The following is a 15,013-nucleotide window of genomic DNA, read 5'->3' on the forward strand; positions in this document are numbered from 1 at the left end:
CCCTGCTTTTTCACTGAGCCCCATCCTCTCCAAGGGCAGGTGACAAGGAGCCAGTGTTTCTTTCCTTTGTGCTCTAGGGTGAGTCATCACAGCCTCTTCCCATCTTACTGTATCTTGAACAAATACACATGGATAGGTCTCATGTTTCTTACTATAAAAATATTGTTATAAAAATTTACTTCTGGGGCTGGAGAGATGGCTCAGAGGCTGAGAGCACTGGCTGCTCTTCCAGAGGTCCTGAGTTCAATTCCCAGCAACCACATGGTGGCTCACAACCATCTAGAATGAGATCTGGTGCCCTCTTCTGGCCGGCAGCGGTACATGCAGACAGAACACTGTGTACATGATAAATAAAATAAATCTTTAAAAAAAAAAAAATTTACTTCTACCAAAGGTTCTGACTCAGACTCAGAAAGAGCCCATTATATCAGCTGATCACAAGACAAATGTCAAAGCTGTCTTGGAAAAGAGTGACTGTCAAAGTGAAGGAAATATCATAGAGGCCTTGGAAAGGATGCTGTGTGACTCCATTCAAAATCAAACATAGACTGAAGACCTAGCCAATGAAAATAAGCGCACATTAGACCTGTGTACTGTTTTGATAGTCCTGAGAAAATCCTGTGAACAGAAGCAATAAGTGGACCCAGTAAACTTCACGAGCATGGTCCATAGGGCTCTAGAGAGTACAGTTAGGCACCAACAAGAAAATTTCACATGCAAAAATCTCTATATTTTAGAAACTATATTGGACTTACAGAAAGGTGTGTTTATTTCCCAATAATGTTAACCTGGAACCTCCTGGTGTCCTTCCTGCTGTGCCTCTTAGTGGGCTCTCTTTCAAGTTATATGTCCTCTTTAGTTAGCCACCCAAATACAAAGAGAGTGGAAACCGTATTAAACACAATAAACTCCTCTCCTCTTAAAAGGGCCAGAAGCAGGAAAGAGAGTGTTCTGGACCAGGAATGGAAGAAGCAGGCAGCTAGTAATTAGTCACTACAGAACTAATGGTCTAACCTTCCTTTATTTAAATGCACACATTGTTTCATTGCTTAAATGCACACATTGTTTCATTGCAAGATTCCTACTCAAATCATCTTGGGTAACAGCCAGTGAAGCACAACCATGTGTGGCTTCAAACTCTAAAGACCTGCCCTCTACCCAGTGAAAGAGAGACCCAGAGACCCACAGTCACACAGGAGCCTGCAACAGAAGCTGACCTGAACTGAAGGTCTATGGAACAAGTAATTCAAGCTAAGACTGTGGAGGATGAAAGCAAGCTCCATGGTAAAAGTAATGTATTTACAATGTTAGGGTTACAGTGGCCAGTGACACATTAGAGCCTCAGTCTGTGAAATATACAGGAGAATTGAGGGACTGTCCAGCAATCTTGAAAAATGAAACTGGTCTAATGAGAAGTAATATAGAGCAACATACCAAGCAGATGACAATAAAACTCAATTCAAATGAATTTCCTATGTACTCCTGATTGAGAAGAGTGGGGCCATATTTTGCCTAACATTTAGACCCTAAAGCAATTTCACAGGGAACAGGAACATTACTTATAATTCATTCTTTGCTGATCCACCAAGAACAAGAATAAGGCTGTCATTTGGAAGGTATGGGCACTGAGTTTATGAAGACCCAGAGTGAACTGGAATGTTTTCTAGATCCTGAGGAGTTATGGGTGTCTATGAGGGAAGACCAACAAAAAGACATTACATATCTCTGTAGTGACATTTGAGTCAAATTTTAGTCATGAATCAGAATGAAAAAACAGGGAGTGAATTTCAAACAGAGCACTATGGAGTGCATGGGAGGGATTGAAGAATCGAAAGGGAAGGGTAAATGGTATTTAAAATATATATAATTGGGGCTGAAGAGATGGCTCAGAAATTAAGAGCAAAGGCTCTGCTCTTTCAGAGGTCCTGAGTTCAATTCCCAGCAACCACATGGTAGCTCACAACCGGTGATAATGAGAAATGTTGCCTTCTTCTGACATGCAGGCAGAACACTGTATACATGAGAAATAGATGAATCAAAAAAAAGAAAAAATAAACTACATCTTTGCTGATAATGGCTCTCCATTGTCATTCAGCCAAATAACAATTTGAAGCAAAGTATATACTTAAAAAGTAAGATTTTGAAGATTTAAAACGTATGCACAGTATATAAAATGAGACATCACACTTTAATTTAGAGGAAGGCGAGTTCATCCTACACCAAGTGGTCTTTAGAATCATCTAAAGGATTTAGGACTTGGTGACACATACAGAAGGGACATTCTGTGCAATGAGTGGAGTGGCTTAAAAACTTAATGAAAATATGAAACAATTCATCTAACAAATGATGAACTGATTAAACTTAAATATACTAAATATACAATTCATTAATTGTTCCTATATTTTTCTTATTGAAGAAAAATAAAAATTGATTTAAGTATAAGAAACAATAGAATAACATGCAATCCCCATTCACAAAATGCCACTTCTAATGTGTCTGTGTATTTATGTCTGCAAAATAACAATGCTGATGCCCTGAATCATATCCAGTATAGACAAAAGCTATAAACATGGAATAGCAAAATAAGAAAGAAAAATTGAACGGGATCTGTTTTTTCTGCAATTCCTTCACCTTGAAATAACAGAAAACACATAACGACACTGTCTGTTTACATGTGCTTAAAGCATTGCTCTTACCCATAGGCCACCAATTTTTGTGGAGAAACAATTTTAGACCTTGTTTAGACAATTAACAAGCATTGTACTACCATAGCATTTGATCCCCACATAGACACATCTCCAAGATAATGTGTGAATTTGAACCAGTGCTAATAGCTCATCAGTTGCATTTCTACCACTAACCTGAACAAATGGAGAAACACTCACTTCACTAAATCACTCTCCTCAAATAGAGGAGGGTGTGTGTGTGTGTGTGTGTGTGTGTGTGTGTGTGTGTGTGTGTGTACGAGTGCGTGTGCACGTGTGTGTTCATATCTGAAAGCTGGGTGCTGAGCAGCCATGGAGAATGTGCTCCAAATCTGTGAAACAGTCATAGTAGACTACTGAGTGGGATGCCTGCTCTTACACTAAGCCAAATCCTCTCTAACTGCAGATGACAAGGAGACAGTGTTTCCTTTGTGTTCTATGATGAGTTATGAGCTCATGGCCTTTTTCCCTCTTACTGTATCTTGCACCAAAACAAACAGATAGGTCTTATGTTTCTTACTATAAACTGTGTTATAAAAAATTGTCTCTACCTCAGGTCCTGACACAAACTCAGAATGAATTCATCATATCTACTGATCACAAGACAAATGTCAAGACTGGCTTGTACAAGGTTGATTGCCCATGTGAACTAAATATCAAAGATACCTTGGAGAGTAATCTTTGTGCACACCATCAATACAGAACAGCATTTGAAGACCTGACCAATGCTAACCTACACAAGTTAGATCGGCCTACACTCTTGAATTCCCTGAGAAAATGTTGTGATTACATGAACCAAAGGAACTCAATTAACTTCAATAACAAAGCCCATAAGCTCCACAGGAACAGAGACCAACAAGAAAATTTATTATTCTACCCTTTGGAAGAATGCATAAACTTAGCAATAACTATGCTTCTTCTCCGTTAAAGTTAACCAGGGGCGTCCTAGTGTCCTTCCTGCTCTGCCTCTTATTAGGCTCTCTTTTATGTCATACATCCTCTTTAGTGAACTGCCCAAATACAAGGAGAGTGGAGTCTATAAAGACACACAAAAACTTCCTCTCTTCTCCTTCCAGTAAGATGATAAAAATGGCCAGAGCCAGCAAAGAAAGTCTTCTGAACTAGGTGTGGAAGGAGCAGGCAGCTAGTAATTAGCATTATTTCAGAACTAATCACCTAACTCTCCTTTATTTAAATGCACACACTGTTTCATTTCAAGACTCCCAGTCGATTCATCATGAGTAACTCACACTTCCTCGCTGTTGTCTGATCAAAAATGAATGGAGGAGGTGGGAATGGGGGGTGGGCTGGGGGGAGGGGGAGGGGGGTGAGAGGGGGAGAACAGGGAATCTGTGGCTATTATGTGGAACTGAATGGTGTTGTAAAATAAAAAAAAACTAATTATAAATGGAAAAAAATGAATGGAAACCTGTTGTGCTTCAAACTAAAAACTTTTATGGTTATAAAATATTTACTATCATGATGTTTTCTCTTTAACTTCTGTTTCGATAACTGCATACAAGCATATGGTAAATTCTGATCACACTCAGATCTCAGACTGTTACCTCCCTCCATCTCCCATGAAAAATAAACTCACTTCCTATTCTCCTGATTTATGTATAACACATGCATAATTCTGTTATAACACTTTCCTGCTTCATGTCTCATGTTTTGGAGCTCACTGGGTTTAACCTGGACTACCACACATATGTATGAAGTGATCCCTGGAACAAAGAAAAATCACCAGGTACTAAGCCACTGAAGATAATGACTTCCCTACTCCAGCAGCAATAACTGCCAATGCCTCTCTGGACAAGACCTAGGTCCTCTGAGACCCTATCCCATCTATGACTGAATGTTGATCAGCTCAGTCTTGTCCAGGAACTGTTCCTGCAATCCAATGTCCCTTCCTCCATGTGGAAAAGAAAAATAAGTCTGAGTTGGATGTTCATATTCATCCAAGTCAGTTAGGTTCTTACAAACCTCAGATAAGGGGCTAGTAAAGTGTTTGTTTTAAGACAGGCCTTTGTAAACAGAACAGACTTCACACTTACACTTCAAATGACTGCTCCTGCTGTACCACCAACTTCTCCTGAAAGCCTGGTAAGATTATATTCCTCCTAAATCTTACTGTGTGTACCTAGCAGAGCACTTGAAGAAAAGCTTTGAAAGTATAGGGGTCTTCATAAAAAGTGGATCTCCTTGACACTCACATAGCATAAAGCCCTCAAAGCCGATGAAGGATGCATAGCCTGGTATTGCTTCCCAAGGAGGTTTTGATGGTGGATCCTGGACATTTGGATTTGTCATGATCAGTATCGTGGGCCCAATTCTTAGACAGTAATTTGCCATAATGTATACTTTCTACTTTGCTTTAGGTTTCTCAACTTAGCAGGGCAGGGTATCAAATACCATGATTTAATATACAGTAGAAAACAGTGAAATCTGCTTTTAATTCTGTTTATTTAACTTTACAGATAATGGTTTGAAACATCTGGCTTTTTAGATCCCTTAAGCTTTACCAGGTTTTCGAACACTTTATTCTAATCTATTCTTCCAATGCTTTTTGTACTGGCTTGTTTATACTTCCATTCAGTTGCATGAGTTCATCATTTGTCCTCTACAGTACAGCAAGTGTTTTAAACAAAGACCTGAAGCCCATGTAGGAGATAGTATAGAAAGTTTCATTAATAAATGTTTTGTAAAGTTTACTTGGGCTACAATTCCAAGAACTTCAGAGACTGTGGTACTGTGGGTCTAACTATAAGCTAAAAATGTAAGTCATCCTCAAATTGTGGGATTTTCTTCAAAATACTACTAAAGTGACTGGGCATTGCAAAAACACTGAAATTTATGAAAAATAAAGAAATCTGAGAAACAGTTGCAGGCAATTAGAGACTAAGATATGACAATTGAATGTAACAAGGCATTTTGAATCAGATTGTGGAAGAAAAAAGAGGATGTGGGAGAATTGATTAAATACATAGGAAATGTAAACTTGTTTGAGTTCAGGTATTGGAGCATTAGTCTTAACAAACACAACAAGCTAAGTAAAATCATATAACTGAATAAGCTAACAATGAATGAGGAGTATCTGGAATTTTGATGGAATGTCTTGCCAAATTACCTTAAAATCTAGGAAAACTCTAAAATGATCATGATTTTTTGAAATGGACGATAGGAAGAATATATTTCTTAGTTCAATGAGAACAATTCCTTTATTTTCTGCAAAATATTTTTTAATTATGTCCCAGAATTTCTCCATAAGCTCCAAATATCTCAACTGAATTGTTTTATTTTGTTTTCTTTTCCTGTGGACCATTCATATCACAACAATGAACTGTCAAATATGAATTGTGTGTCTATGCAGTATCAGGATTCTCTAATAATGGCAAGGATAAATAATTCCTCCCTTCAACAAACATTTGCTGATAAAGATGGTAGAATAGAGGCAAGCAATGTCCTACTAAATCCTCACAAATCTGAAAAAGGAAACAATGTAATCACACATGTGAGAATCATTGAAAGACAAGGTAACAGTACATTAAATAGCAGAATAGGAAAGACTACAAACAAACACAAACACTGGATAATACTTTTATAATGGGAAAAGTAAACTGGGACCTAACATGCTAGATAAAAAGCATAGAGAGGAGGGAGACTCTTCCCTCCCCATATCTTGCTTTGAAAGGAGTAAAGGAAAATCCCCTGGAGCAAAGACAACAAAAGTAAAATAGTGGATCACCAACCCACCTAACAGATGCTGGGAAATTACCCAGGGCCGCTGTCCCATGTCACTTTCTCACATATTCTGATGGGCAAGAAGCAGAACCCAAGAGAAACTCTGCAATCTCACCAGCCTGCTGGGAAGAGCAGCCAGTGCAGCACCATGTGTGGCCTCAAACTCTAAAGACCCTCCCTCTACCCAGTGAAAGAGAGACCCAGAGACCCACAGCCGCACAGGAGCCTGCACCAGGAGCTGACCTGAACTGAAGGTCTCTGGAACAAGCAACTCAAGCTAAGACTGTGGAGGATGAACCGCAAGTTCCATAATAAAAGGATAAATAATAATAAATAATAAATCTTAACATTTACAATGTTAAGATTAAGAGTATAGTGGCCAGTGACACGTCAGAGCCTCAGTCTGTGAAATACCCAGCAATCTTGAGAAATGAAACTTGTCAGGTGAGACATAATAGAGCAACACACCTAGTACATGACAATAAAACTCAATTCAAATGAATTTCCTTATGATTGAGAAGAGTGGGGCCACAGTTTGTCTAACATTTGTCTAACATAGACCCTAAAGTAAATGTCATAGGGAACAGGAACACTATTCATAACTCATTCTTTACTGATCCACCAGAAACTGGAATAAAAGCTGTCACTCTGGAAGGTATGGGCACAGAGTGTGTAAAGATCCAGAGTGAACTGGATTTTTTTCTTCAGATTCTGAGCAATTATTGGTTTCATGAGGGAAGAATAACAAAAAATACTTTACAGAATAAGAAATACTAGATAAACACACAAGCATTGGGTATTCATTTATAATGAGAAAAGCAAAGTGGTACCTCAAGTCTAGACACAAAGGGTAGAAAAGAGTGTGAAACTCCTCTCCCCTTATCTTGTTTTTAAAAACGAGCTAAGAAAGATCCTCTGGAGCAAAGACAGCCAATGTAATGGGAAATTACTCAGGGCTGCTGTCTCTTAAATATTTAATGAGGAAGAAGCAAAAACCAAGAGAAATCTGCAATCAAATTGATTTGCTGGGATCAGCAGCCAATTCAGCATGGCCATATCCGGAAACAAATCTCTAAAGACCCTCCCTCTACCCAATAAAAGAGGAGACCTAGACAACCACAGAAGCACAGGAGCCTGCAACAGGAGCTGATCTGACTGAAAGCCTTTGGAACAAGCAATCTGATCCAAGACTGTGGCCCTGGAAAAGAAGTTCCCTGGTAAGATGACCTTATTTACACGGTTAAGATTGTGGTGTTAGTGATACATCAGAGCCTCCATCTTTGAAACAGACAGGGAAATGGAGGCACTGTCCAGCTGGGCAGTTGAGGAGTAATACAGAGCAACACACCATGCTCATGACTAGAAAGGTCAGTTCAAATGAACTTCCTCATCTGCCCATGATTAAGAAGAGTGAGGCCACATTTTGCCTGAACTCTGGGCCCTAAAGTAAGTGTCCTAGGGAGCAGAAGCATTCCTTGCAATTGACTCCTACTGGTCCACCAGGAAGAAGAATCAAGGATGTCATTCTGGAAAGTCTGGGCACTGAGTGTGTGGAGATCCAGGGTAACCTGGAATGTTTTCTAGATCCTGGGCAGTTGTTGGTGTCTATGAGGGAAGATCAAGGAAAAAGACATAACAGATTTCTGTGGGGACATTTTGACTAAAATTTTAGTCATGAATTGCAATGAAATGCAGGCAATGAGTTTGAAAGAGTGCATTAAGGAGTATATTGGAGGGCTTGAACGGAAGAAGGGGAAGGAGAAATGGTATAAAAATGTAAAGTGTACTAGATCTTTGACCATAATGGATCTTCCTTGTGATTGAGCAAATTACATACTTTTAAAAAAAGAAAAGATTTTGAGGACTTTGAAAATACACAAAGTATACAAAGTGAGACACCACACCTTTAATTTACCATGTAAGCCATTTGTATGAGTTCCAGAATGAAGGTGAGTTCATCCCACACTAATGGTCTTTTCGCAGCATGTAGAGGATGTACAACTTTGTGACTCATTGAGAAGGGACGTTTTGTGCAAGGAGTGGGGTGTGCTTAAAACTTAATGAAAATATAAAACAGCCCACCTAACAAAACATGGATTAAGTGAGATTAAATGGAATAGATATACAATTATTATTGGTGTTCATATTTTCAAAATGAAGGAAAATAGTGGAAATTGATATGAATATAAGTCAAAACTGGCATAGCTTTCAATGGTTCTTTGCAGATGACATTTCTGAGATGTTTGTATGTTTATAGCTGCATAATCACAACCCTGGTATTTTGATTTGTGTCCAATATACACAGGGAATTGCAAAACTTGCTGTGGTACAAAATGAAGTTGGAGAAATCCCACACTAGTGACTTAACAGCACACCTGAAAGCTCTAGAACAAGAAGAAGCAAAGTCTCCCAGGAAGAATAGATGCCAGGAAATTATCAAAGTGAGAGGTGAAATTAATAAATTAGAAACTAAGAGAATAATACAAAAAATTAATGAAACAAAGAGTTGGTTCTTTGAGAAAATCAACAAGATAGACAAGCCCTTATCCAAACTAACCAAAAGACAGAGAGAGAGAATCCAAATCAACAAAATCAGAAATGAAAAGGGGGATATAACAACAGATATTGAGGAAATCCAGAGAATTATCAGGTCATATTTCAAAAACCTCTACTCCACAAAACTGGAAAACCTAAAAGAAATGGACATTTTTCTGGATAGGTACCACATACCTAAGTTAAATCAAGACCAGATAAACTATAAATAGCCCAATAACCCCTAAGGAAAGAGAAACAGTCATTAAAGTCTCCCAACCAAAAAAAAGCCAAGGACCAGCACAGAATTCTACCAGATCTTCAAAGAAGAGTTAATACCAATACTCTCTAAATTGTTCCACATAATAGAAACAGAAGGAACATTACCAAACTCCTTCTATGAGGCTACAATTACCCTGATTCCTAAACCAAACAAGGATGCAACAAAGAAAGAGAACTACAGACCGATCTCCCTCATGAACATTGATGCAAAAATATTCAATAAAATACTGGCAAACAGACTCCAAGAACACATCAGAACAATTATCCACCATGATCAAGTAGGCTTCATCCCAGGGATGCAAGGGTGGTTCAACATACAAAAGTCCATCAATGTAATACACCATATAAACAAACTCAAAGAAAAAAAAAAACCACATGATCATCTCACTAGATGCAGAAAAGACATTTGACAAAATCCAACACCCCTTCATGATAAAAAGTCTTGGAGCGATCAGGAATACAGAGAACATACCTAAACATAATAAAGGCAATATATAGCAAACCAACAGCCAACATCAAATTAAATGGAGAGAAACTCAAAGCAATTCCACTAAAATCAGGAATGAGGCAAGGATTTCCACTCTCCCCATACTTATTCAATATAGTACTAGAAGTTCTAGCCAGAGCAATAAGACAACATAAGGAGATTAAGGGGATACAAATTGGAAAGGAAGAAGTCAAGCTTTCCCTATTTGCAGATGACATGATAGTATACTTGAGTGACCCCAAAGATTCTACCCAGGAATTGATAAAGCTTATAAACACCTTCAGCAACATAGCAGGATACAAGATCAACTCAAAAAAATCAGTAGCCCTCCTATATACAATGGACAAAGAAGCTGAGAAGGCAATTAGAGATACATCACCCTTTACAATAGCCAAAAATGACATAAAATACCTTGGGGTAACACTAACCAAGCAAGTGAAGAACCTATATGACAAGAACTTTAAGTCCCTGAAAAAAGAAATTGAAGAAGATCTCAGAAAATGGAAAGATCTCCCATGCTCTTGGATAGGTAGCGTTAACATAGTAAAAATGGCAATCTTACCAAAAGCAATTTACAGATTCAATGCAATTCCCATCAAAATACCAACACAATTCTTCACAGACCTGAAAAGAATAATACTCAACTTCATATGGAAAAACAAAAAACCCAGGATAGCTAAAAGAAACCTGTACAATAAAACAACTTCTGGAGGCATCACAATCTCTGACTTCAAGCTCTACTATAGAGCTACAGTAATAAAAAACAGCTTGGTATTGGCATAAAAACCGACATGTGGACCAATGGAATCGAATTGAAGACCCTGACATTAACCCACACACCTATGGACATATAATTTTTTACAAAGAAGCCAAAAGTGTACAATGGAAAAAAAGAGAGCATCTTCAACAAATGGTGCTGGCATAACTGGATATCAACGTGTAGAAGGCTGCAAATAGATCCATATCTGTCACCGTGCACAAAACTTAAGTCCAAGTGGATCAAAGACCTCAACATAAATCCAGCTACTCTGAACCTGCTAGAAGAGAAAGTAGGAAGTAGTCTTGAACGCATTGGCATAGGAGATCACTTCCTAAATATAACACCAGTAGCGCAGACACTGAGACAAACAATCAATGGGACCTCTTGAAACTGAGAAGCTTTTGTAGAGCAAAGGATACAGTCAACAAGGCAAAGCGACACCCTACAGAATGGGAAAAGATCTTCACCAACCCCACATGTGACAGAGGACTGATATCCAGAATATATAAGGAACTCAAGAAATTAGACATCAAAACGACCAACAGTCCAATTGAAAAATGGGCTTTAGAACTAAACAGAGAATTCTCAACAGAGGAAACCCAAATGGCTGAAAGACATTTAAGGAATTGCTCAACATCCCTAATCATCAGGGAAATGCAAATCAAAACAACTCTGAGATACCACCTTACGCCTGTCAGTGTGGCTAAGATCAAAAACACTGAAGACACTTTATGCTGGAGAGGATGTGGATCTAGGGGAACTCTCCTCCACTGCTGGTGGGAATGCAAGCTTGTACAACCACTTTGGAAATCAATATGGCACTTTCTTAGAAAATTGGGAATCAATCTCCCCAAGATCCAGCTATACCACTCCTGGGCATATACCCAAGAAATGCTCAATCATACCACAAGAGCACTTGCTCAGCTATGTTCATATCAGCATTGTTTGTAATAGCCAAAACCTGGAAACAACCTAGATGCCCTTCAACTGAAGAATGGATAAATAAATTGTGGCACATATACACAATGGAATACTACTCAGCAGAGAAAAACAATGACATCGTGCAGTTTGCAGGCAAATGGATGGATCTAGAAAAAATCATCCTGAGTGAGGTAACCCAGACTCAGAAAGACAAATATGGTATGTACTCACTCATAGGAAGATGCTAGATGTGGAACAAGGATGACTGGACTGCTACTCACATCACCAGTGAGGCTACCTGGAAAACGGGACCCCAAAAAAGACACGGAGAATTGGATGAGATCTACATGAACAGCCTGGTCATGAGTGGGAACAATGAAGAGCGACGGTCGAGGGAAAGAGAGTGAGAGATCCTAGCTGGATCAAGAAAAGAGAGGGAGAACAAGGAATAGGAGACCATGGTAAATGAAGACCACATGAGAAGGGGAGGAAGCAGAGAGCTAGGGAGGCCCACTGAGATCCACAAAGATACCCCCGCAAAAGACTGCTGACAATGGTCGAGAGACGGCAGGAACTGACCTACTCTGGTGATGGGATGGCCAGACACCCTGATAGTTGTGCCATAAACCCCATCCAAGGACTGAGGAATCTGGATGCAGACATCCACGGCTGGGCCCCTGGTTGAGCACTGGGAGTCTAATTAGTGAGAAAGAAGAGGGTTTATATGAGCGAGAATTGTTGAAGCCAAGGTTGGATAAAGCACAGGGACAAATAACCAAATGAATGGAAGCACAGGATCTATGAACCAAAGGCTGAGGGGCCCCCAACTGGATCAAGCCCCCTGAATGGGTGAGACAGTCATTTGGCTTGATCTGTTTGGGAGGCAGCTGTGCGTTGGTGCCGGGTCCTGGGCTCGTTGCATGAGTTGGCTGTTTGAATCCTGGGACTTATGCAGGGACGCTTGGCTCGGTCTGGGAGGGGGGGACTGGATCTGCCTAAACTGAGTCTACCAGGTCAACCCCGGTCCTTGGGGGAGACCTTGATCTGGAGGAAGTGGGAATGGGGGGTGGGCTGGAGGGAGGGGGAGGGGGCGAGAGGGGGAGAACAGGGGAATCTGTGGCTATTATGTTGAACTGAATGGTGTTGTAAAATAAATTTTAAAAAAAAAAAAGAAAAGAAAAGAAAATTGAAACTGTATCTGTTTTCTACATTTCCTTTTAAGAACAGAGGAATAGACCTATGCAGAAAGAAAGAATTCTCTAGCCTTTGCAAGTTCCCATCAGGGACATCAGTCAAGTCCTTTAGTTTATGTATTGTGCCTAGTAGAGGCAAGGTGAGCACAATGAAACTACAGGACCCCACATGACAATTCTTCCCTTATATTGTTATGAATTTGTCAGCCATACATACTTGCTTTGGCAATATTTCGGTCAGTGTGTTGGTTAGTTCTGTGTCCCACCCACTGCTTAATTAACGGGAACTTTTTTGTTGATGAGTTTCAGTCATGGCTTCTTTCCCAGCGATGCTGTTTCTCACAACTCTGTTGCTGTCATCTATTCTCACTAAGGGAGAGGTAAGTTTAAAATGCACAATTATCTCAGATCTACCAAACAACTTTATGAAATGTTACACTGCTTGGAGAGTATAGGAATCCAGAGGATCTGTTGGGTGCTGCATTCTCACTGGGGTCTTGAAGCACTTAAAAGTCTTTCTAGATAAGAGAATAAGGATGCACTCTCTACCACTGGCAGGTATAGTACTCATCAGTATCATATGGGAACTGGACACTTGAAAAGTGAAATGCACTACAAATGCATGGTCCTTATCAGACATCAAAGATGCACAGCAAGAGGCTTGAGATACCTGTCAGTCAGTAAAGCATTAAAACTTGAGTTTAGATAGAAAGTTTGTTTTCACTGGCAATACTCCCATGGGCAGAAGAATCCAGCAGCCAAAAAAAGGACCTTGTCTCAAAGTTGAATCTGAGTACCAACAGCCAAAATTATCTTTAAACTCTATAGTATGTGAAGTTTCCTGCAATCTCAAGAGATATATATAACCCCTCCTTCCTCTGTGTCATACAGATGGTTGCTAACCATTTGATTACATATGGTTCAATCAAGATGAAGTCTGAAAATTTGCTATAGTTTATACATAATTGTGAAAAATGTTTTAAATTTCTGCCCTCCTAATAAAAACTCCACTGATACTCATTAGAAAACACATCTCTTCAGAAGAATTTTATACAAATAAAAGCATAGCATAAGAGGCAGAAAATTACTATTTTTCTCTAAGAAAACTCATTTTGAGTTTTGATATAAACTTGTTTTGTACTTGATTTTGAGCTTAAAAAAATGCAGTGATTCAGTATTACAGATGCCTAGCAAGTGCTTTCTTTCTACCAGGAATTGGTAAGTGTGTTTAGTCTATTGGTTTAAGCACTCACTAAGGGCTCATGTTCATGGAAATGTAAAACAGGAGATAGACATAGATATTGGTAGAAGTATTAAGGCAACCCTACATAGTTAAAAGGGAGGTTTATTTTGTGGGGTAACTTACAAGTAAAGGGATCAGTTACAGGGTCCGGGAAAGGTGTAGAGCAGTCCAGCAGTGTTCCCTGGAGAATTCTGCTTGGTCTGCCTCCAGCGTCCAGGATCCAGGAACCAAGAGAACCAGCACTTCTGGATCTCGGGTCTTAAGGGCTCCTCTCTCGGCTCTGCCTCATAGGCATGACAGTTACCAGAAGCCTCAATGGGGTTAGTACTTCCAGGTCAAAGCTGGAACAGCTACCCACTGCACATAGACATAGAGTAGACAATTGCCATATTATATGGTAAGGTCTGTGAAGAAAAGAACTCTGATACGCTAAAAGAAAAACATTTTTTGGTTATGGAGGAGTGAATAAACCTTGAAATACTAGAGAAAATATATAATGACGCTATGTTCACAAATGCTTAAAATATTTCTCTGACCCATAAGACCCCACACTGTTGTGGAAAATCATCCTTAGACCTTGGTCAGACAATTCACAAGCATTGTTCTACACCTACACTTGATCCTCACATACACACATCTAAGCAATAATGTGCCAATTTGAACTAGTGCTAATAGCTCATCAGTTGCATTTCTACCACTAACTTGAACAAACTTGAGAAACAGTCTCTTCAGTCAATCAATGATCAATTTACTATCCCCAAATTGTCTGGGAGATTTTTGGGTTTGTGTGTGTGTGTGTGTGTGTGTGTGTGTGTGTGTGTGTGTGTGTGACTATCTGAAAGCTGGATGTTAAGCAACCCAGGAGAATGTGCTCCAAACCTGTGAGATAATCCTGATACAGTGGGACTATGGCTCATGCACTGAGCCAAACTCTCTGTAACTACAGATGACAAGGAGCCTGTGCTCCCTTTGTGGCCTAGGATAAGTTGCAAGCTCAATCCCTCTTCCCATTTTATTACATTTTGCACAAATATAAATAGATAAGTCTTATGTTTCTTACTGTAAACCTTGTTATAAAAAAATTATCTCTACCTCAAATTCTGACTCAAACACAGAAAGAATCCCCCACATCTGCTGGTTACAAAGCAA

This window comes from Peromyscus leucopus, chromosome 16_21, assembly GCF_004664715.2.
Source record: "Peromyscus leucopus breed LL Stock chromosome 16_21, UCI_PerLeu_2.1, whole genome shotgun sequence".
Classification (NCBI taxonomy): Eukaryota; Metazoa; Chordata; class Mammalia; order Rodentia; family Cricetidae; genus Peromyscus; species Peromyscus leucopus.